This window comes from Elephas maximus, chromosome 9, assembly GCF_024166365.1.
Source record: "Elephas maximus indicus isolate mEleMax1 chromosome 9, mEleMax1 primary haplotype, whole genome shotgun sequence".
NCBI classification, from domain to species: Eukaryota; Metazoa; Chordata; class Mammalia; order Proboscidea; family Elephantidae; genus Elephas; species Elephas maximus.
In genome coordinates, this window is record NC_064827.1 from 25,779,405 (window position 1) to 25,804,288 (window position 24,884).

At 36.9% G+C, this 24,884-nt stretch overlaps 1 protein-coding gene across 7 annotated transcripts in view; it reads left to right on the forward strand.

The window, feature by feature from the left end:
- Nucleotides 1-24,884, forward strand: part of CCDC171 (coiled-coil domain containing 171) — a 419,844-nt gene that overhangs the window by 254,694 nt on the left and 140,266 nt on the right. The window lies entirely within an intron of this gene.

Here is a 24,884-nt window from a genome sequence, read left to right on the forward strand (position 1 = left end):
TAGGGCCATAGTCTCGGAGGTTCCTCCAGTCTCTATCAGACCAGTAAATCTGGTCTTTTTTTTTTTTTTTTTTAATGAATTTGATTTTTTTGAGGAGGAAATTTTTAAAAAATTTGAATAAATATTTAGAATTTTCTAGTCTTTCTTTGAAACATATTGAAGTTTTTTCCTGCTAACTCACTAATCCTATTGGTTAATATTATACGGTTTAGGTTGTATCAGCTTTGTTGGGTTGTACTTTTGTTTATTGTTTGTTACGGTTATTAATATAAAAATTACTTTTAAGAAACATCAAAGTTGATAATATTAGATTGTTTATAGGTTCAAAAAATTTTTACCAATTATTATGCCAAAAACCAAACCAAGCCCATTGCTGTCGAGTCAATTCCAACTTACAGCGACCCTGTAGGACAGAGCAGAACTGCCCCATAGAGTTTACCAAGAGCAGATGGATTCGAACTGCTGACCTTTTGGTTAGCAGCCAAGCTCTTAACCACTGCACCACCAAAGCGCCAACATTATTATGCTACTGCTATCTTAATGGTGTTGTGCTTAATTTACCCTACTACTACACTAAAACTCTGCTTCTCATCCTTTTTTTCCTTTCTGGATACATCTGCAGGGCATGTTCATTATCTCATTTGTAAGAGGTGGTTCACCGTGGCAGTGATTCTTAAGAGGAGACATATGTAATGTGAAAAATTCCACCAGGTGATTCTGATATGTCCTCCTAGGAGAATGCCGCCCAGTCCCATGTCCCTATGAGTTGTGCATGCTCTGATCTCTTCCCTTAGTGAAGAATCACTATTTTTAAAACAGTAATGAGTTTGTATAATAATTTTTATTTTTCAATGAATTTGTGTACAAATCTTCTGTGGGGGAAGTAGAAGAGCAGGTCTTAGTCTCTGTATTTTACAGATGACAGGCAATATAGTTTGGTGGATAAGAGTATGAGCTGTGGAGTTGTATTCATCAGGAATGCTACCAAGTGTAAATAACAGAAAGCCTGACAAGCATGGCTTAAAATAGTTTCTTTTTCTCTCTCTCTCACATAACAAGAAGTTAGAAGTAGGTAGCCATTGCCAAGTTTAGTGACTCAACTTCTCTGTAATTTCCATGCCTCTTCTCATTGTCATAAGATAAAGCTCAGCTCTAGGATTTGCAGTCACATTTAAGTCAAGGGAATGGAATGGCCCCAGCTATATCTGATATCGAGATGTGTGTGTGTGTGTGTGTATTTAAAAAGGGAATGCCTTCCAAGGATGTTCCAAACAACTTCCACTTATATCCCATTTGTTGGAAATGGGTCATGTGGCCCCCCCAAGCTATAATGAGTCAAGGGAAAAGGGAGTTAGGAATAATGGGTATTGGATTAGCCAACTAGTGGTGTATGCCGTAGATGTGAAATAGATCTGGGTTGTTCTGTCAGTGGTTAACTGTGTGGCTTGGAGCTCAGGTTTTTCATCTGTAAAATGGGGATAATGATATTATTATCTAATAGAGATATTAGGAGGTCTAATGAGGAGTGTTAAATTACTTGGAACTTTGATTTGCGCTTAGTGAGTAGCCCTCCCTCCCCCAAAAAAGTGTTTGCTCTTATTCCTATCACTATTATCTTGATGGAGCCCTGGTGGCAGAGTGGTTAGGAGGTTGGCTGCTAACCAAAAGATCAGCAGTTTGAATCCACCAGCCACTCCTTGGAAACCATATGGGGAAGTTCTACTCTGTTCTATAGGTTGCTGTGAGTCAGAATTGACTTGATGACAACAGTTTTTTGGTTTATTATCTTGATAAAAAGTAATTGAATTGCACTTGGGAAAAGATTATTTACTAACTTAACATCTTCTAATCCAGTATTTATTGAGCACCTTTCTATGGCAAGCATTGTGCTATGTTCTAGGGATATAGTGTGAACCAAAACAAAGCTTGTTCTCATGGATTTGAAACCAGTAGTGGAAGTAATCATTTTTTATGTAATCGAACTAATTGGTATAAAATGATTACTTCTATAACTAAATTTCAAATAGTTCCTTTATCTCCCAAGGAAGGTTCAATCCTACCATGTTTCCTATTTCTACGTGTTTGGAATAGCAGTACTTCAACTGATGATAACCAACCTTTCTAGCTTTCTGGAGAAGCTGTCTTTTCCACTGGATTTCTTCCCTCTGTTAATGCCGCCGCCAGTGGTGTAGCCATTGTATTGGCCACACTGACTCCTCTTGCTCCACCATCTGACTCTGGCTTCTAGATTTCCTTAACTTCATATCTAGAATCTGGTTTATTCCCGATTCCAGGAACAGTTTTGGCTCTAGACAGAGGGGAATAGGAAGACTCTGGTTAAATAATTTACTAGCTTGCCAAGTTGGTCTTCTGGTACACTCAAGTGCTCAATAACTGAGTAGCCCCCTTTCTCAGTGATGGATTTTCCAGCCTTACATTGTAATATCATGGGAGCTGAAGTCTTGGTCAAACCAAACCCATTGCTGTCAAGTCGATTCTGACTCATACCAACGCTGTAGGACAGAGCAGAACTGCTCATAGGGTTCTACTCTGTCCTATAGGGTTTCCAAGGCTCTAAATCATTATGGAAGCTGACTGCCACGTCTTTCTCCCGAGGAGCAGCTGGTGGGTTCTAGTGGGTTTGGACCACTGACTTTTTCATTAGCTGCTGAGTGCTTTAACTACTGCACCACCAGGGCTCCTTGAAACCTTGGTATTTTCTGCCAAATCTTTATCCTGGCTATCTGAACCTCCTCTTCTGAAACCGGCCTGAATTTCTGGCAGTTCCCTGTTGATATACTGCTGCAGCCGTTTTTGAATGATCTTCAGCAAAATTTTGCTTACGTGTGATATTAATGATATTGTTCTATAATTTCCACATTTGTTTGGATCACCTTTCTTGGGAATAGGCATAAAATGGATCTCTTACAGTCAGTTGGCCAGGAAGCTGTCTTCCATATTTCTTGGCATAGACGAGTGAGCACCTCCAGCGCTGCATGTGTTTGTTGAAACATCTCAATTGATATTCCGTCAATTCTTGGAGCCTTGTTTTTTGCCAGTGCCTTCAGAGCAGCTTGGACTTCTTCCTTCATTACCGTCAGTTCCTGATTATATGCTACCTCTTGAAATGGTTGAACATCAACTAATTGTTTTTGGTATAATAAATCTGTGTATTCCTTCCATCTTCTTTTGATGCTTCCTGTGTCGTTTAATATTTTCCCCATAGAATCCTTCACTATTGCAATTGCAACTCGAGGCTTGAATTTTTTCTTCAGTTCTTTCAGCTTGAGTAACGCCGAGTGTGTTCTTAACTTTTTGGTTTTCCATCTTCAACCCTTTGCACATGTCATTATAATACTTTGTCTTCTCAAGTTGGCCTTCGAAATCTTCTGTTCAGTTCTTTTACTTCATCAATTCTTCCTTTGCTTTAGCTGCTCGATGTTCAAGAGCAAGTTTCAGAGTCTCCTCTGAAATCCCTCTTGGTCTTTTCTTTCTTTGCTGTCTTTTCAGTGACCTCTTGCTTTCTTCATGGATGATGTCCTTGATGTCATTCCACAACTTGTCCGGTCTTCGGTCACTAGTTTTCAATGCGTCAAATCTCTTCTTCAGATAGTCTCTAAATTCAGGTGGGATATACTCAAGGCCATATTTTGGCTCTCGTGGACTTGCTCTGATTTTCTTCAGTTTCAGCTTGAACTTGTATATGAGCAATTGATGGTCTGTTCCACAGCTGGCCCTGGCCTTGTTCTGACTGATGATATTGAACTTTTCCATTGTCTCTTTCCACAGATATAGTCAGTTTGATTTCTGCATGTTCCATCTGGCAAGGTCCATGTGTATAGTTGCTGTTTATGTTGGTGAAAGAAGGTATTTGCAATGAAGAAGTCGTTGGTCTTGCAAAATTCTGTCATTTGATCTCTGGCATTGCTTCTGTCACCAAGGCCATATTTTCCAACTACCGATCCTTCTTCTTTGTTTCCAACTTTCACATTCCAATCCCCAGTAATTATCAATGCATCTCGATTGCATGTTTGATCAATTTCAGACTGCAGCAGCTGATAAAAATCTTCTGTTCATCTTTGGCCCTAGTGGTTGGTGGGTAAATTTGAATAATAGTTGTATTAACTGGTCTTCCTTGTAGGCATATGGATATTACCCTATCACTGATGGCATTGTGCTTCAAGATAAATCCTGAAATGTTCTTTTTGACGATGAATGCAACACCATTCTTCTTCAAGTTGTCATTCCCAGCATAGTAGACTGTATGATTGTCCAAATCAAAATGGCCAATACCAGTCCATTTCAGCTCACTAATGCCTAGGGTATTGATGTTTATGCATTCCATTTCATTTTTGACGATTTCCAATTTCCCTAGATTCATACTTCGTACATTCCAGGTCCTGATTATTAACAGATGTTTGCAGCTGTTTCTTCTCATTTTGAGTCTTGCCAAATCAGCAAATGAAGGTCCTGAAAGCTTTACTCCATCCACGTCATTAAGGTCGACTCTACTTTGAGGAGGCAGCTCTTCCCCAGTCATCTTTTGAGTGCCTTCCAACCTGGGGGGCTCATTTTCCAGCACTATATCAGATAGTGTTCCGTTGCTATTCATAAGGTTTTCACTGGCCAATGCTTTTCAGAAGTAGACTGCCGGGTCCTTCTTCCTAGTCTTAGTCTGGAAGCTCAGCTGAAACCTGTTCTCCATGGGTGACCCTGCTGGTATCTGAATACCAGTGGCATAGCTTTCAGCATCACAGCAACACACAAGCCCCCAGAGTATGACAAACTGATAGACACATGGGCCAGTTTCAGAAGAGGACGTGGAACCAGGGACATCATTGCTAATGTCAGATGGATCCTGGCTGAAAGCAGAGAATACCAGAAGGATGTTTACCTGTGTTTTATTGACTATGCAGAGGCATTCAACTATGTGGATCATAATAAATTATAAATAACATTGCAAAGAGTGGAAATTCCATAACACTTAATTGTGCTCATGAGGAACCTTCATATAGATCAAGAAGCAGTTGTTCAGACAGAACAAGGGGATACTGACTGGTTAAAGTCAGGAAAGGTGTGCATCAGGGTTGAATTCTTTCACCATACCTATTTGATCTGTATGCTGAGCAAATAATCCAAGAAGCTGGACTATATGAAGAAGAACGGGGCATCAGGATTGGAGGAAGACTCATTAACAACTTGCATTATGCAGGTGACACAACCTTGCTTGCTGAAAGTGAAAAGGACTTGAAGCACTTACTAATGAAGATCAAAGACCACAGCCTTCAGTATGGATTACACCTGAACGTAAAGAAAACAAAAATCCTCACAAGTGGACCAATGAGCAGCATCATGATAAACAGAAAAGATTGAAGTTGTCCGGGATTTCATTTTGGATCCACAATCAAGAGCCATAGAAGCAGCACTCAAGAAATCAAAAGAAGCATTGCGTTGGGTAAATCTGCTGCAAAGGACCTCTTTAAAGTGTTGAAGAGCAAGGATGTCACCTTGAAGACTAAGGTGTGCCTGACCCAATCCATGGTATTTTCAATCACATCATATGCATGTGAAAGCTGGACAATGAATAAGGAAGACCAAAGAAGAACTGATGCCTTTGAATTGTGGTGTTGGTGAAGAATATTAAATATACCATGGACTGCCAAAAGAATGAACAAATCTGTCTTAGAAGAAGTGCAACCAGAATGCTCCTTGGAAGCAAAGATGGCGAGACTCTGTCTCACATACTTTGGACATGTTGTCAGGAGGGATCAGTCCCTGGAGAAGGACATTGTGCTTGGCAAAGTATAGGATCAGCGGAAAAGGGGAAGAACCTCAACAAGGTGGATTGACACAGTGGCGACAACAAGCTCAAGCATAACAACGATTGTGAGGATGGCGCAGGACTGGGCAATGCTTCGTTCTGTTGTGCATAGAGTCGCTATGAGTCAGAACCGACTCGACAGCACCTAACAACAAAGCCTGAACCTGTACCTGTTGCATTCTCCATTGCTACCTAAACTGATGCCTAGGGTCTCTTTTCTTACTTGGTCCTGCCTACCAAAAAGTTATCTTCCCAATTTTGGTATCTTCTTTTTGGACTCATGTGCCACAGAGCAAATTATTTCTAAGTTTAAGCTCCTAGTCTGCCTGACTGAATGCACCATGTGCATTCCTACCTCTGTGCTTTTGCTTGCAACATGCTGCTGTGCCCTCCTTTGCACCTGTTTAAATTCTACGCTCTTGGAAGACTCAGCTCAGCTTTAATTTTCTGTGTTAACCCTTCCCTGATCATCCCAGCGCAAAGTGGTGTTTCTCATTTACAAATTCCAGTAGCAATTGTTTGTACTCTTGTTTTTGAAACAAGACATTTTCATCTTCAGCAAAAATTTAAAAACTTGTGTTCATTCATTTTCTTTATTTTTAATGTAAATTTTTCTTAATGAAATATAACATGCATATAGAAATGTATATAATTAGTAAGTGTACAGATGATAAATGCTAACAAAATGAGCACAGCAAGCCAACTATACTCAGATCAAGAGATTAGAACATCCCTGGCACCGAGAAGCTCTTGCACTGCTCTTCACATTCATTACCTTCATGAAAGATAATTACTAACCTCAAATTTAAAGTATAATTCTGTCTACATTTTTAGGCTTTTAAATTTTATTTTTTAATTTACTGATGGTAAAATTCATTTTTGGTGTTATATAGTTCTGTGAGTTTAGATAGATGCATATAGCTATGTAACTACCACCACACTTAAGATACAGAACAGTTCCATCACCTCAGAATTCCCTTCTCTCTCCTCCCAAAACACATTTCTACCCCCAGTTCCAACCTTTGGCAACCACTGCTTTGTTTATAATTTCCCCTTTTTCTGATGTCTTATAAATAGGATCATACAGCGTGTATTGTTTTGAATCCAGCTTCTTTCACTTAGAATAATGCATTTGAGATCCATGTGAGAATTATACAGTATATAAGTTGTTAGTTAAGTCTTCCAGTGCATGATCTTGATAATGTCATGTTTCTATTTAGCTAGATCTTCTTTAATTTCTTTCATCAGTGTTTTGTACTTTCCAGCATAGTGAACCTGTATTTTCTTAGACATATACTTTGATATTTCATTGTTTTTTGGCGGTATTTTTTTTTGTTGTTTCCAATTGTTCATTACTAGCATGTAGAAATACAGTTGTTTTTTATATATTGTCCTTGCGTCCCACCTCTTGCTAAACTTTATTTCTAGGATTTTTTTTTTTTGTACACTCCTTGGGCATTTCTATATAGATACTCTATCTGTAAACAGAGACAGTTTTATTTCTTTCTTTCCAATACTGATACTTTTTGTTTTTTTGCCTTATTGCACTGCCTAAAACTGCAGTATGAACTACAGGAGTGATGAGAGTGGACATCTTTGTCTTTTTGTCAGTCTTAGGGGGAAAAAATTCAGTTTTTGATCATTAAGTACATTAGTTGTAGATGTTCTTTATCATCTAAGAAGTTCTTTTCTGTTTTCAGTTTGTTCAGAGAGTTTTAAGTTATTGATGAATGTTGAATTTTCCTAAATTATTTATTTATTTATTTTGCTCCTCTTGAGATAATTATTTTTTTTCTTTAGTCTGTTTTAGGGTGAATGATAATGATTTTCAAATGTTGAACCAACTTTGCATTTCAGGGATAAACCCAACACACATGTTCATGATTAATTATTCTTTTCAAACATTGCTACATTTGATTCCCTAATGTTTTGTTGAGATTTTTGCATCTGTGTTCCTAATGGGCATTGGTCTGTAGTTTTGTTTTCTCGTAATATCTTTGGATGGTTTTTATATCAGGGTAATACTGGCCTCATAAAATTAGTTGGGAAGTGTTTCCTCCTCTTTTATTTCTGGAAAGGATTGTGTAGAATTGGTATTATTTTTTTCATAAATGTGTGGTAAAATTTGCTTGCGAAGCCATTTGGGCCTGGTGTTTTCTTTGTGGGAAGGTTTTGAACTACAAATTTTATTTCTTTAATAAATATTAGGTTGTTCAGATTACCTATTTTCTCTGGAGTGAGATGTGTCAGTTTTTGTCTTTCAGAAAATTGGTTCATTTAATATAAATTGCTGAATATACAGGCATAAAATTGTTTGAAATATTCCCTTATTATTTTTTTAATGTCTGTAAGATTGGTAGCGATTTGTTTATTTGTGCCTTGTCTCTTTTTTCTTGGTCAGCCTAGCTAGTGGTTTATCAATTATAATGATCTTTTCAAAGATTAATTGTTTTCTGTTTCCAATTTTATTGAATTTACTGTTATCTTTATTATTTATTTTTTCAGCTTATTTTGGGTTTAAATTGTTCTTCTTTTTTCTGATTTCTTAATGTGGAAGCTTTGGGACCTTTCTTGTCCAACATAAACGTTTAATGCTATAAATTTCCCTCTAAATGTTGATTTACCTGTACCTCACAAATTTTAATACTTTGTATATTCATTTTCATTCAGTTCTAAATATTTTATAATTTCCCTTGTGACTGCCTCTTTGATTCTTATGTTATTGAGAAGTGTGTTGTTTCATTTCCAAGTATTTGGGCATTTTTCAGGTAGCTGACATTTTCTGATTTATTTCCATATAATTTGAATAATGCTTTGTTTGATTTCTATTCTTTAAAAATTTTTAAATTTTGTTTTATGGCCCAGAATGTGATTTATTTTGAATGTTACACATGTGCTCAAAAACAGTGCATACTCTTTTTTTGATGGGTGGGATGCTCTCATGTGTCAGTTACGTCAAGTCAGATGATAGTCTTGTTCAGATGTTATATCTTCTTATTGATTTTTCTATGTCCTTGTTTATTGATTACTGAAAGAACAGTGTTGAAGTCTACCAATATAATTGTAAATTTGTTTCTTCTTTCATTTCTATCAGTTTTTGTTTTATATATTTGAAGATCTATTGTTAAGTATATACATTTAGGATTTTATGTATTCTTGGTGAATTGATCCTTTTATTATTATGTAAATTCCCTCTTTATTCCTGGTAATATTCTTTGTTCTAAAATCTTCTTCAATATTAATATAGCTGCTTCATCTTTCTTTTGATTAGTGTTTGCACGATATATCTTTTTCCATGCTTTTCTTTTAACTTACCTATTTTTTAGTATTTGCAATGGGTTTCTTATAGAAAGACATGTTGTTGTTAGGTGTCGTCAAGTCCATTCTGACTCATAGAGACCGTATGTACAAAAGAACAAAACACTGCCTGCTCCTGCTCCATCCTAATAATCACTATGCTTGAGCTGATTGTTGCAGCCATTCTGTCAATCCATCTTGTTGAGGGTCTTCCTCTTTTTGCTGACCCTCTACTTTACCAAGCATAATGTCCTTCTCTAGGAACTGGTTCCTCCTGATAATGTGTCCAAAGTATGTGAGAGTATGTGAGCATCTTTGCTTCTAAGGAGCATTCTGGCTGTACTTCTTCTAAGGCAGGTTTATTCGTTCGTCTGGTCACACATAGTCCATGGTATATTCAATATTCTTTGCCAGCATCATAATTCAAAGGCATCAGTTATTTTTCAGTCTTCCTTATTCATTGTCCAGCTTTCATATGCATGTTAGGTGATTGAAAACACCATGGCTTGGGTCAGGTGCACCTTAGTCTTCAAGGTGACATCTTTGCTTTTTAACAGTTTGAAAAGGCCTTTTTCAGCAGATTTTCCCAATGCAATGGGTTGTTTGATTTCTTGACTACAGCTTTCGTGGGTGTTAATTGTGGATCCAAGTAAAATGAACTACTTGACAACTTAAGTCTTTTCTCCATTTGTCATGATGTTGCTTATTGGTCCAGTTGTGAGGATTTTTGTTTTCTTTATGTTAGGGTGTAATCCATACTGAAGGCTGTACTCCTTGATCTTCATCAGTAAGTGCTTTAAGTCCTCTTCACTTGCAGCAAGAAAGGTTATGTCAGCTGCATCATGCAGGCTGTTGAGTCTTCCTCCAATCCTGATGCCCCATTCTTCTTCATATAGTCTACCTTCTCGTATTATTTGCTCAGCATACAGATTGAATAAGTATGGTGAAAGGATACAACTCTAATGCATACCTTTCTTGACTTTAAACCATGCAGTACCCCCTTCTTCGGTTTGAATGACTGCCCCTTGGTCAAAGTATAGGTTCCTTATGAGCACAATTAAGTGTTCTGGAATTCCCATTCTTCGCAGTGTTATCCATAATTTGCTATGGTCCACACAGTCAAATGCCTTTGCATAGTCAATAAACATAGGTAACCGTCTTTCTGGTATTCTCTGCTTTCAGCCGGGATCCATCTGATATCAGAAATGGTATCCCTTGTTTCACGTTCCTTTTCTGAATGCAGCTTGATTTCTGGCAGTTCTCTGTTGATGTACTGCTGCAACCGCTTTTGAATTATCTTCAGCAAGATTTTACTTGCGTATGATATTAATGACTACTGTTCAATAATTTCCACATTCTCTTGTATCACCTTTCTTTGGAATGGGTACAGATATGGATCTCTTCCGGTATGTTGCCCTGGTGACTGTCTTCCAAATTTCTTGGCATTGGCAGGTGAGCACGTCCAGTGCTGCATTTGTTTGTTGAAACATCTCAGTTGATATTCTGTCAATTCCTGGAGCCTTGTTTTTGGCCAGTGCCTTCACTGGTGCTTGAACCTGTAGAAAGACACAGTTTGCTTTTACTTTATTTATCCATTATTACAATCTCTGCCTTTTTTAATTAGGTGTTTAGAACATTTAAATTAACATAATTTGTTGATATGTTAGGATTTTGGTTCATCATTTATATTTGTCCCTTCTATTTTTTGTTTTTTCCCCTCTGTGTTCCCTCTCTTGCCTTCTTTTGATTATTTGAACTTATTGTAGCATTCTATTTTTATTTATCTATTTGCTTTTTGGATGTATCTCTTAGTATTATTGCTTTAGTGGCTGCTCTAGGGGTAAATGTGTATATACAGCTACACACACACGTATGTATATATATATATTTCGTATGTGCATATGTGTGTGTAACTTATCACGTTAAGAAAAGTGTAAAGGCCTTACAATCACGTAGGTTTATGTAATATATAATTGTCATGTGTATTACATCTACATACATTGAAAACTCCATCAATCAATGTTACTTTTTCTTGCTTTTAACAGCTATACATATTGTGAAAATTTAAGAAGAGAAAAACCATCTTTTATAGTGTTATGGATGGAATTGTGTCCCCTAAAACTATGTCTTGAGATCCTAACCCCAAAACCTGTGGATGTGATCCTTTACAGAAATAGGGTTTTATGTTAATTAGCCCATACCCAGGTAGGGTCAGTCCTAAACCTAATCACTTCTGAGTTATAAAAAGACCAGAATAGATACAGAGACACACACACGAGGAAGGAGACAGGTTTATCTATAGGCCCAGCAATACCAAGGTTTGCTAGCAGCTAGTAGAGGTTGAAATAGACAAGGAAGAACTGCCCCTTCGTTCAAGTCACACTCTGAAGTTAGACTTCTAATCTTCAGAAGTGTGAAAAAATCAATTTTCTCTTCTTTATGTAGAAATACTCATGCTATTACAGCAGCACTAGGTAACTAAGACAAAGCCTTTGAATCAGGCTGGCCTGGGTGTGATTTCTGGCTGGTATTCATTAGTTATACAAAGACACTAAGCATTAATTTACATATTTGTAATATATGGATGTAAATGCCTTCATTTTAATGTTGTTGTAAGGACTAAACAAATACATATCTAGTACAGCGTCTGGCATACTAACAGGTGTACAATAAATACTGATTTTCTTGCTTTCAATAAATATTAGCTCTCTTGCCTACACATAAAAAGATTTCCTCATAATTACATATATTTCTTAAAACTATACAGAGATAGCTTACCTGTAGGAAATACAGTTTTAAGAAATATATGTAATTATGAGGAAATCTTTTTACGTGTAGCCAAAAGAACTGAAACAACCCTTAAATCAGTGCTTTTAGCACATGGTAAGTACAGCATTAATGTTACTTGTTGTTATTAGCACTTATTTAATGAACTGAGGACAGGCAGTCTGTGCCTATTACTATCTGATTATTCTCTTAGCCAGCCATTTCACTGGACAAGAATAAATAATAAACAATCGTTAATAAAAAACTTTATGTATTGTGGTGTTGTAATGCCTGTAAAGAGATTGATCATATTGTAGATATGAATAAGTCATCTTTAAAAACTTTATCCCTCTTTGGGTGATATTTTCATCTCTTGTTCAGCAGCATACAATAATAATGCCAGAGTTCATCTAATGTCGCTCATCAATTGTGCACTTGCCAGTACTTTAACATTTCCGGTATGTTGGTCTTTGATCCATTAACTCAGTGCAGCTCTAGAGCTTTTATCTTGAGTTATAGTAATCAGAAAGGACTTTGAGTAAAGAGCTTTTGAGTCCCATACAGCCCAGCAGAGAACAGTACAGCAGTCAGAACCAATTACTTGTGGGTGTTTGGAGGCCGGCACACCCATAGCTGTGGAAAAATACACGATATTTCAATTTGTGAAACATAGAATGCCAAACCCAAATACTTTGCTGTGAGTTATGATACTGTAAGGTATAGTATTGATTTGCCTCATTTCTACTGTATGTTTAAGGAGTACATTTTTAATTCTGTAGTACTTTATTTGTGAGAAAGTAATAAATTACAAATCAGAGGAGCATTCCGTTTACTGTCCTTGCAGGAGTGCTATCTTTGTATCATTGTTCAGATAATGTCAGATTTGATAGCTGTCAAGTGATATTAATTCATTTGGTAACTGTCAAGTGTTAATGGCAGTGAAATGTTTAGATATTTCGTTCAGTTAAGGTAAAAATAAAAATATGAGAATCCGCTTTCTTCTAACTTCTCAAATAATATTTTGCTGCCTTTGTTTTTATTACACTTTCTTGAGAGAGTAAAGATCATTTGTTGGTATTAGTGTATGAAGAAACTGAGACACAGAATTTAAGTAACTTACTCCAAGTAAGTTGCTTTTGTACACTTTCCAATACTTTATCATAGTTGATTCATGATATTTATTATTGAAGTTTATAGCCCTCCCTGGGTTTTAATTAGAACCCAGTTAGAGTACAACCCAAGGCCTCCAATTCCCTGTCTCTTGCTTTCCTCTTGAGACTGCAGTGGAGAATAAGACACATCTCACCATCATGGGGCTTCCAGTAGAGCGGAGAACTCATCCTTCTATAAATAAGTACAGAGTGTTGCCAAAGGGGAGGCACAGCCTGCCATGAGAGCACCTAACAGGGGGAACTGATTTAGACTTGGGGCTTGGAAAGGCTGGTGTGAGGAATTGAAATCTTTGTCGAATAAAATGAAAATTAAGCAGGAGTTGACACGAGGAAGCACAGCATGCTCAGGAAACCCAAACGTGCCCAGTCTGATGGGAGTGGAGCAAATGGGAGGGAGAACTGGGAGAGAGGAGGCTGGGAGAGCAGGGGCCAGATCAGTGTGGCCTGTAAGCCGCGATTTCCAGCTAGGAAATTCCCTGACTGAGGTCGCCGTCACAGCCACATGTAAAACATCTGCTTCCAGGTCTACTCCCTTTTGCTGTATGTATTTACTTTCCCCAGCCCCAAATTTCATTTTTTACATTTAGTCTCAAAATTCATCCTCATTTTTTGCTACAACATTGATTTTACCCTTTCGCTACATACTGCTTTCTTAAAACCAAACTGGTTGCCATCAAGTCAATTCCGACTCATAGCGACCCTATAGAACAGAGGAGAACTGCCCCATAGGGTTTCCAAGGAGTGGCTGGTGGATTCAAACTGCTGACCTTTTGGTTAGCAGCTGGGCGCTTAACCACTACACCACCAGGGCTTCGCTGCTTTCTTAGAAGCTCTTCAAATTCTCCACATTTTGATCCTGAGTGCCAGCTCTAGCTTTTGCATACTAACAGAGCTGAATGAAGGAAACATAAAATATCAAAAGGTAGACTATCCCAGTCAACATGTAAACAAACATCTTCCTTGATCCATGGCATACATTTCTAAACTTTTAACAGTTTCTCAGATTCCAGAAATTCAAGCTTTTGTTGTATTAGTAAGCAGGTGTCTGGAGGTGGTAACGTATATTCCAATGGCCTCATACCTTCTTTCGAGCCTTTTAGTAAGGTACACTTTAAGAGGAGCCGCCTTCAAGATGGAGGATATATGGATAATGACTTTGGGGGCATGATATTAAAATTTTATATTGATGGATGCTTCTGTTCTTCAGTGATGAAGTGTTAAAAGGGTGAAGCAAGGAGTGGCAAGAGTGGAAAATTTCCTGATAAATGTAATCAATTCTGAGTACTCAGTAATTAAGTTGTAGAAAAATATAGGTGGTATTTTGGCAATCTGATATTCTGGTTATCCCTTGCAGTTGTTTAAAGTGTGGCGGCAACTGAATATGCTTCTGAGTATCTCTCCTGGTATTTTCTCTTTCTGACCAAATTGGATTCTGTAAGGGCTTCAATTGCCTGCTAGATATCTGTGCCTCCGTTTTCTGCCAATACCTCAAACTCACTGCAGTGCCAACTCTACTATGCTCTGTCTTTCTGAGTTCTTCTCTGCCTACATTCTCTGACTAATGCCGTAACTGTCTACCTTGCAGCCAAAGGTAGAACCCTTACCATTTTGTCCCACTTTCCTTCTACTACCAATAATTTGATCGACCGCTAAGTCATGTTGTTTCTACTACCACAAATCTCTTAGATCCGTTCTTTGCTTTCTACCCTTGTGATCATAATACCTTTTCCTCAGGCTTTTCCGATGATCCTGAAATGAGTTCCTCCTGTATCTAGTCTCTCACTTTCTATCCTGTCTGCCACATTGTTGCCAGGTTATCGTTCCAAAACACAGATATGGTCAGGGCATAGCTTTATTCAGTTTGCAATGATAAAATGAGTAGGTGCTTCTATATTTATAATATAATTTTATATTGAATTTGGTTATGTTCAGCACCAATAACACATCTACAAATGTTTAGCAATTATATGTCTCACAATATTACTTGTAACTAGGTAGTCAGAAAGTTCCCAAGTAATCTGAAAATGTATTAGTGTATTTGTAAGGAGTATTTCCTTTTTTATGCAAAGTTTTTTTTTTGTTATTCAATAGCTAGGAATGTGAACTTTTAACTCGTCAGAGTATTGTAACATATTTGAAAATTACGGTAATTTGATTAAAATGTTGCCTATAAGGCAAAAGTTTTAGTTAATAGAATCCATATGCAATTAAAATGCAGAACTAAATGTAATCAGACTCCAGTGACTAGTGCCTTCATATTGATAGTTTTACTACGGCCTCTGGGGTTGAAAGTTTAAATGTTACAGAATGCAACACCACCACAGAAAACAACTGAAGCTGGCAGTTTAGCTGTTTTAAAGACATCAGCACAATTACTTGATAAGATGTGAATATCACATCGTAGATTTATGTCACTTTAGGAATATCATCTGTTGGCAGGTGGTGGAAGCGCATGAGTGGCGTGGCAGTGGAAGGGCCTCTGTGGCACTGTTACAGACACAGCCTGAGATGAAGGTTCCTGCCACGAGCCAAGCCATGGCCTCTTTTTTTCTTTTTTTTAATAACAGAGTTGCTTAATTTGGGTGAATTCATTTGAATCATATGAAAGTTATAGACACAACACTATGCACCAAGCCACAAAAAAAGCTAAAAAATTTTTTTTCCCCGAACTTAAAAAAAAAAATTATTTTCTCTGGACAGTTTTAAGAGTCGACATCCTGTGTTAGAGTTCTCTAATCATCACCAGCACAATTTACAATCAGAACACACAGAGAGCTAGTTCAGACCAGCTCATCTGTTGATCTTGGCTGAGGCCCTTCATCTCACTGTGAGCAGCTGCCACTTGAGAGTTGGGGGACTCAGCGGAGAGCTGGAGCAGGGTGGGGTACAAGGCTGGTCAAGGCATGAACACATAGGCCTGCTTCATTTCAACAGTTGTGTGTTGCTTAAAAAAAAAAAAAAAAAGTCTTTTATTTTACTGCCTCTTCCCTCTCCCTTTAACCTGAAATTAAATGAGGACCTCTCGTGAGCCACCGCGCTCCAGGCATAAGAAATTGTAATGTCTGGCTTCCAGAAACCGTCCCGTCAAAATGTGCTTCTGATTAGGTGGCTTAATTACAGCTGTGAAAACAATGTTGATTTAGGCCTCAAGATTCCAGGGCATGTCAGCCGTTATTAGCTAACCTTGGACTGCATCCACCATTTTAAGACTCTGTACCACTAAAGTCACCCTGCTTGACAACTTTTTATTTAGGCAGAAAAGTTGCCAGAAGCAACACATTTTGTGCAAAATGTTGTTCGATGCACAATTTCAACAGCAACACCATCAGTGGTCATTAAGGAGATAGTTAACTTTACACTTTATCAAGAACAAGGAAGTTCTGTTTGTAAAAACAGTGAGCTTTGAATAGTATTTTTTAAAGGTTGACTGACATAAGAATTAATTTTAATTCCTTTAATTCAGTTTTATTTCAAATCCAGCATGTTGTTTTAACCACCCAATTTTATTACACCTAAATTTTCCTGACAGTTTCATTTGCTGTTAGGAAATAAAATGGCAATTTTCTTCAGCATGGGAAATAATGGGTAGTTTTAAATACGTTCCATTTGAAACTTCCCTTGCCTCATGCTGGTTCAGGTACAACCTCTGTTTACTTTTGGAAGGAAAAGAACCTCATTAAATAATGTTTAATATTTTAATGTGAGTTTTTTCATCGTGAGAAAGCTTGTTATCCTCAAGTATTTACACCAGCAGGGGAAGTAAAAACCTTAATAATTAGATGGTTCCAGGACTTTGTACTTTTCAGTACAATAGTTGCTGACATCATAAATAGTGTAACTACGTATTTGAAGAATCCCAGTTCCACTTTATTTTAGACCTCTAAAATTCTCCGTATATGCTATAAATAGTTTCTTTATTTGTCAATACGTTTTAAAAGTGGACATTAAATAGAAAGCAAGACCAAGAAAGCAAGGTGGGCAGCTCAACAACAAACATAAAGGGTCACAGTTCTCAGAGTCATGTTGGAAGAAACTTTTGCTAGAAAATTCATGATTGATGCCAAACCGAATACCCAAGAGAAAGCTAAATGATTTCTTTAAAATGAAATCTCCCACACCCAACACATTAAATCCAACGATGTGGGTGGCCAAGGCACATCTTTTCCTGCTGGTCAGACTCATTGAACTGCATATGGCCAGGGAAGTTTTCGTCCAAGCTGAATTAAGAGCTAATGCATGCGTAATTAATTGTGAGGAATAGATGGGTGAATGGGTAAGTGGATAATACACTTTGTGGGTCTTCAAAGAGAAAGCTGGGCAACTGATTCAAAATTGAGTTGTTAGTAATCCCACTATCTAAATAATGCCAGTAGTACCTTCTAAGTGTCAGAAACAATAGAGACACTTTATTCTTTACTCCATCTATTATCTCATTTAATATAGTCCGCATATCAATCTTAAGATAAAAATAATATTTCCTCATATTGCAGACGAGGCAGTTCATTCCCAGAGGGGTAAATAATTTGTCCATGATCATACTGTTTGGGGTTTAGTTTAGAACCTGTGTCTATGTGTCCAAAGCCGATGCTCTAAACTGGTGATGAAATCAGCCAGATATTTTTCTTGGAAAATGAATTCTGGGGTATGAAAGAGTAGGGAAGTATTATAAGTGGCCAAGTTTACATTCCGTGTGCCTTTATGCTGTTAAAAGACAAGAGCATTTAAACTTGGATAAAAGTTTTACAGTTTTCTGTGCAAAGAAAACCTTTTTTTTTTCCTTTTGGTAAAAAACGACTGCGTACAAAGACTGACAAATTCACAAGGTCTATAGTTAAGGCCTTTTGCCTAGAACAAAAGGACCTTCCTTTTTCCTTTTGAAGTTACTTTATGCACAGAAATTGAAAGTGTACGTCCTTCCATGTTATGCTGGTTTGAAGTTTAGATATACTGCTTTTGTTCTTCAGATTTTGTGTTAGCTGAGAAAGGGGGAAGAAATAGCTGTCTTAGTTGCCCAGACTTTGGCTTAGGGCATACTTTGATAGAATCTGAATTCGCGTTATTCTTTTGGATGTCCCTTTGTTCTCAATGTTTGCCTGACACCAATTGGAAAGATACTCTCCCAGAATGTAAGGGGCCAGCTAAGGTTACAGGGCTTTATTTTTCTAGTCTCCGCTATCTTATTTCTGATGAGCTCTAACTGAAAATATGAATATGATTGAAAAAAAAGTGCCCTATAGATTATATTAAGTATAAATTGATTGTTTTGATAAATTATTTAGTTAATCCTTTCTGATGGCTTATGACTTCGTTTTAAAAAACATTAACACGTTGGATATTATAAAATTCTTATAATTATGTGTACCCTGATAGATTTTGCCTTTTCTTGATTATATAATCATTTTTTTGAGGAGAAAAAAAGTCTAATAAGGGGTTTTGAAGATATATTTCTATTCTTATTATTTTGGGGGTATTGTAATATTTTGGTTATGAGTGATCTTTTTTTAATATCTTGGTTCACGTACTTAATTTTCTGATTCGTATTTATTTGAATATAAAATCTTCTAAATCTTTAAAATATGCTAAGTGTTTTTCCTAAGCAAGGGGGAAAAAAAAACTGGAAGTTCAAAGTAAGTTGTTAAAATAATTCTACTTCCATAATCACATAGTTTATTCTTTTAGTGGCGCTATGAATAAAGGGTATCAGGTATGCAGTAAGGCTTTTTAGCAATGATTCAAATTGGTCACCATTTTCAATACTAAGAAAAGATGAATTTTCATTAAATATATAACTTTGTAAATGGGGTTTATCATTTACTAGAAACACCCATTTAGTAAATCTCATGAAGTCTTACTTGTCCCCATCTCATGTGGATGCCTCAGGGTGGAAGCAAGGGAAGCCTAGAGAATGGATTTTCACTCCGCACCTCTGCTCCAAAATGTGCCTTTACTTTCATCCCATTTAGAAGTTAAATTTCTGAATAAGATTCATTTAACAAAAGGATTCTGCTATTAGAAGGTTTGAAAGCCCCTGTCATATCAAGAAAGTTCCTAGGAACAGTGCCTTGTTAATTAGTTATTTAAGCATGTCTTAAGATAAACTGGAAATCCTGGTGGCATAGTGGTTTGATTGCTAGGGCTGCTAACCAAAAGTTCAAATCTACCAGGCACTCCTCGGAAACCCTATGGGGCAGTTCTATTCTGTCCTTTAAGGTAGCTGTGAGTAGGAATTGACTCGATGGAAATGGGTTTGGCTTTTCTGGTTTTAAGATAAACCATGCTTACTGGCTTCGTGGCTGCTTGAAAGCCTAAAACTAAGACTTAATATTTCTTCCAACAAATATTTTTGCTTTACTCTATGCATATGCTTTTGGGTGCACTATTTGGTATAAGATTTTGACTGCTAATTCTGATTTTTGTCATTAAATATATAACTTTGTATTATTTGTTTTGGGGAGAATAGTAATATACATATTTTTGATAAAAGCTTAAAGTTAACCTATAGTAAAATTAAATCCTGTATTAGCCCATTACATTTTGCAGTCTAGATCTTATACGTGAATTATATAAACTTAATGAATGAAGACTTTTCAGAGTAATACACTGAAACATGGCTTTCCTATTCACAGTCTTTGATCTGCCTGTAGATTTTGAAGTCTTACCTAATTGATTGTTAAGTCATGTATAGTCATTTCTCTTTTCAGTGACTGAAGGGAATTTACAAGGGGAAGGAAGTACAATGGTAACTGTCTTGACTCCTCAACTTCCTCGTCAATAGGAGTGCTCAGAGTAATTCCTTATCAGTAAAAGGTTGGGATCCTTTGCATAAAAACAGCCTTGCAGGCTGAATTTGGGAACCAACAAGGATGTAAAAAGATGCCAATCTATCAAACATTTTACTAGCTTTCCCTTTCTACCTCTCTCAGTAAAACTCATACATACTCATTGTTACTGAGGCAGAGAGGAGATAAAGGCATATACTCCTAATTCAGTGCAGCAGAAAGCACACTGGGCTAGAGAGTCAAATTTTTATTAGTTTTTATTACTTAAAAAAGTATACACACATACCTAGTTGCTTTTTAACATGTTCAGCCGTATTGAATTCTTTCTGTTCGTAAATGTACCGGGTTCTTTCTCACATCTGAGGCTAACTTTTCCCCGAGTTTTAAATCCCAAGTCTCTCCTAAAACACCATAATATGTTGCCGTAATATTTATCATACCTCATTGTAATTGGTTGTTAATTAACTAACCCCATTAGACTATAAATGCCGTGTGAGTATGGGATTGTTCTATTTCTAGATGTTAACAGAATATCTGATACAGGAGAAATGTTTGTTAAAAATCCCCTTACAAATTCCAAATTATATGATCCAAGTTAAAATTCATATTTGGGAGTTCAGATATCAAAAAGCCAAACTTGTGGCTGAAATTGATCTCTGTGGGTACAGAATTTCTTTATTATTAAGATTATCTGTCTTGTCAGATTATTATTGAAAATGTCATGTTTCCATATCTCCCCCAGCCTCTTTCTAAAGGAAACAGGAAAGAACTGTCTGGTGTGTGGTTGTGTTTGAATTGTTTACCTGAGATCAGGGATGGTGTCTTTGTTTATATCTTATTTATTGCCTAGCATACCATTGGAGCACAATAAATAAGTAATAATGGTGCTAGTGAGGAATACATTAGTAGAACATAGAAAGCCCTTAAGAATAATTCAAAAAATAGAAGAAATATTCTTTTAAGTTATAAGTTCAGGCCAAAAGAGTGCTTTAGGATCCGTTTTTGAGTTGATAAAAATAAATTCAGGAATAAGTGACAAGAGCCCCTAGAACATTAACAGCAATGTCAAAGGCAAGTTAAAAAAAAAAACAAAACAGCTCAAGAGCGTGGTGGCAAGAATGTCAGCCCACCTGAGTACAGCCCTGAACCCTGAACTTCAGCTGCTGAACCCTACCCAAACTGTGTAAGGAAGGGGATTCTTAAACTGCTGGCTGTGGTGTCAGCTCTATCTGCTTTGAAGGTTTCCTGTTTCATATCAAGTTAGCGGTAGCATTGTAATGATCCTATACTACACGTGTGTTTCTCAGCAGTTAACAGCTTTGTCACCGTTGTCACTGATGCATTTAATTCAGTGACTCTAGAACTGGCATGATGGCAGTAGGGCAATTCCATCAGTTTAAGAAAGAGAAGAGCAGAAATCTTTGAGAGGGAATGTAGGAAGATCTTTTAGGTCAGTGCCAGGAACAAACACCTATTTCTGAGATACATAAGAGGTATATCATACAGAGATGATAAGAAATTGTCCTTACTTGTATTTCTGCAATGGTGACAGCACTGTATGTTTAAAAAGACCAGGCTCGTTGATATGAAATCATAAAATACTTTAGCATATAATGGCAATGAGTTAATATTTATTGAATGAATGAATGAATCCCAGCTTTAAAAAAATCATCTGTTCATTTTGGGATCATATAAGAGAATTAAGATCTGTTACCAAAATTAATTCTGATCAGATTTATTATGCCCTTGGGGATATAAATTCATTTTTGAGTTATCAGACTATCTATACTACTTCTATTCCAACTGCTTCAGAGGTTCTAGCCTGGTCCATGGACTGTTCTGGGTTTTCAAGAGGTCTTGGAAGCATTGGTGGCACACTGGTTAAAGCACTCAGCTGCTAATAAAAAGGTCAGTGGTTCGAACTCACCAACCGCATCACAGGAGAAACATGTGACAGTTTGCTTCCATGAAGATTTACAGCCTTGGAAGCCCTATGGGGCAGCTCTGCTCTGTCCTGTAGGGTCCCTATGAGTCAGAACTGACTTGATGGCAGTGGGTTTTTTGTTTGTTTCTTTAGTGATTCCTATTGGCTTAGGACAAGAGATAAAAAAAACAAGGTGTCCAGATTCACCTTACTATTGTCAGTGGGTGTACCAGATCATTGCTACCCATTTAGACCAGATCTGTACATCTAGAACTAGGTCAAGATCAAGATCAAGATCTGCAGGCCTAAGTATATTTTGATTTTGTTAAGCTTGGAGTCTATTCATCCTTATAGCTAAACTGTACCTGACTCATTACTGTGTGCTCAACAGAGATTTATGGAATCATTCAATGAATTCTGTTGCCTTTTGAAAAATACTGTTATCTTTTAGAGCTCTTTATCTTCCCATCTTTTATGCATGAAAGATAGTCGTGTCCTCGCATCAATTGAATACAAAAAGGCGTGATGAAGAGTCGTCGATTTGTTGGAATTTATAGTTACTTGGTGAGTCAGGACAGACTCACATAGTACAGTAAGATGATAAATTCTTGTGGGATTGGAAAAGATAGACTTATTTGGACTGGAGTGGTTAGGGAATATTTTCAAGAAGTTGCCTTTGAGCTTGATTTGGAAAGAATGGTAAGCTTTGAACAAGGGATTCCAGGCAGGGAGAACTCTGTGAGCTGAGCAGGATGCTACTGGCCTACAAGCTACCAAGGTCAAGCCGTGAGTTGTCTTTTTTTGCACTAATGATGATAGTTTAAAAAAAATTTTTGTTATTCTTCACAGCTTTCAAAATATGTCCACGTATATAACCTCACAACTTTTTGTGAGAAGGGCTTCATTTGTGAGATTCTGAAAGGTTGGGTGATTTTCTCAGCATCACCAAGCTAGTAAGCCAGACAGCTGAGACTGCTGGTTCTTTGCAAACCATCATGGCTACCACTTTTTTTTTTTTTGCCTAAGTCATCTATACTTTTTTTACTGAAACTTCCTTATGACCAAGGGAAACTATCTTCCAGGTAAAGGCACAGCCTGTGACCGTGAAATGGAGCAGGGATTGCTGGTTTATATGTTCTTTGAACCAGAGAGTTGGTATAGAAGAGGAGAAGAATGTATAACTAACATTTATCCAGTTCTTTCCATGTATAAGGCAACATTCTCAGAGTCTTAAATGTGTTAACTTATTTAATATTTCCAACACTCCTATGCGTAGTTGTTATTCTTAGGTACTATTATTGTTTTCATATTACATAGCTTACAGGTAGTGAAGCCAGGCATTGAACACAGGCATTTGCGCTCAAGAGCCCATTCCTAGTGGTTAGGTGTGTGGACTCTAGAGTGAGATTATTCAAATCCTGGCTTCACCTTTTGCTAACCACGTGATCCTGGTCCAATTAACAATCTCACTGAGAATGCTTTGTTGTTGTTAGCTGCAAGGGAGCCGGTCACCATGCACAACAAGATCAGACTGTTGTGATCCATAGGATTTTCATTAGCTGGTTTTTTGGAAGTAGATTGCCAGTCCTTTCTTCCTAGTCTGGACACTCTGATAAAACTAGTTCAGCATCAAGCAGCACACAAGCCCCCACTGACAGTTGGGTGGCGGCTGTACTTGAGATACATTGGCTGGGACGCAAGCCCAGGAGTCCCACACGGAAGGCAAGAATTCTGCCTCTGAAGCACCACTGTGCCCTGGGAATGCTTTAGCTACCTTGTAAAAATAAGGATAATAATAGCTTCTATCTCTAAGTTTCTATAAAGATAAAATGAAGTAATACATATATAGTTCCTGCTATTATTATTATTGCCACTTCCATTATATGCTAATAGAGTTCTAATAGAATTATGATTTTAAATTCGTTTTCAAAGTTGGAAGGAACTGCCAAGGCCTCAGAGTAACCACCCATTCTAGGCAGAGCGTTGTGGTTGGCATTAGTGGCATTCTGGTTGGCATTTTTGGAGCTTTGCCTAAGTACATGCTACTTAGTTAGGTTCAAGATCTGTTGTTAAATGCTTGACTTACTGATGGCAAAAGAGATAGTGTCTTTATACATTAATACTTTTGGTCTGAATTTAGGGGTTTTGTTTTTCAGGTTGCAAAAATAACGTTTTAATCTGCCTCAGTTTTGTTATATAAATAAAAATCTATTATAATAAAATTATGTTTCTTTAAAAAGTAAAATACATAATCCTAACAAATCAAGATACTTTTTGGGATTTGGGAGAGAGAACAAATTGTTATAACACGAATTGGGATAATGGAACAACAGATGACGTGTATCACTGTACCTATCAATCATTTGTGCATATTTTTATTAGAAAATTATTGTTGTACATATAGAAATTCCTAGACCTTAACATTCATAGAATTCAAAATTTCTTTTATAAGGTATTTGTGGAATTTTTGGATAAAAATTTATGTTTATCATGATATCATTTTATACACTTGAAATACACCCTACTGCTTTCTGAACGTATTTGGTTTATAATCAAAGTAAAATATTCAGCAAATGGAAATGAAGGAAAAAAAGCTTGTTTAAGATGTGACTAGACCTCAAAAAATACTTGTTTCATTTGCTTAGTCACATATGAAGACTAAATGTATACCTTCAATGGAAATAATGTTTACCAACAATAATCTTTAAAAGTTGATTGGGTTTAGGAAGTCTACAAGGTTTTCAGGAACTAATAGTTAACCTATTATGAATACAGCCTGAAGTTTTAGAATTATATGGATGTCCTGGACCCCAAACTGTAAGAATAATAACCCTCTCACGTTGGTAATAGTTGATAAGTTTGATGCGGGGCACTATTTGGGGCAGCTATAACCTAAAATGGAATTAAAAATTTGGCAGATTTTTATGTTATACTCCAAATATTCATTAGTAATTTTTATTGGTTCTAAAGGATAATTTATGTTTTCTGGTTTGTATTTCTTTAAAGGACATAAAATGTATTAACTTACTGGGGCCTGCCATTTTGGGTATATTTCAGTTCTGGAAAGCACTCCTATATTTTATCAATCCAGTTTTGTAGTCTGATTGAGTAGCTTTGTGATAGTA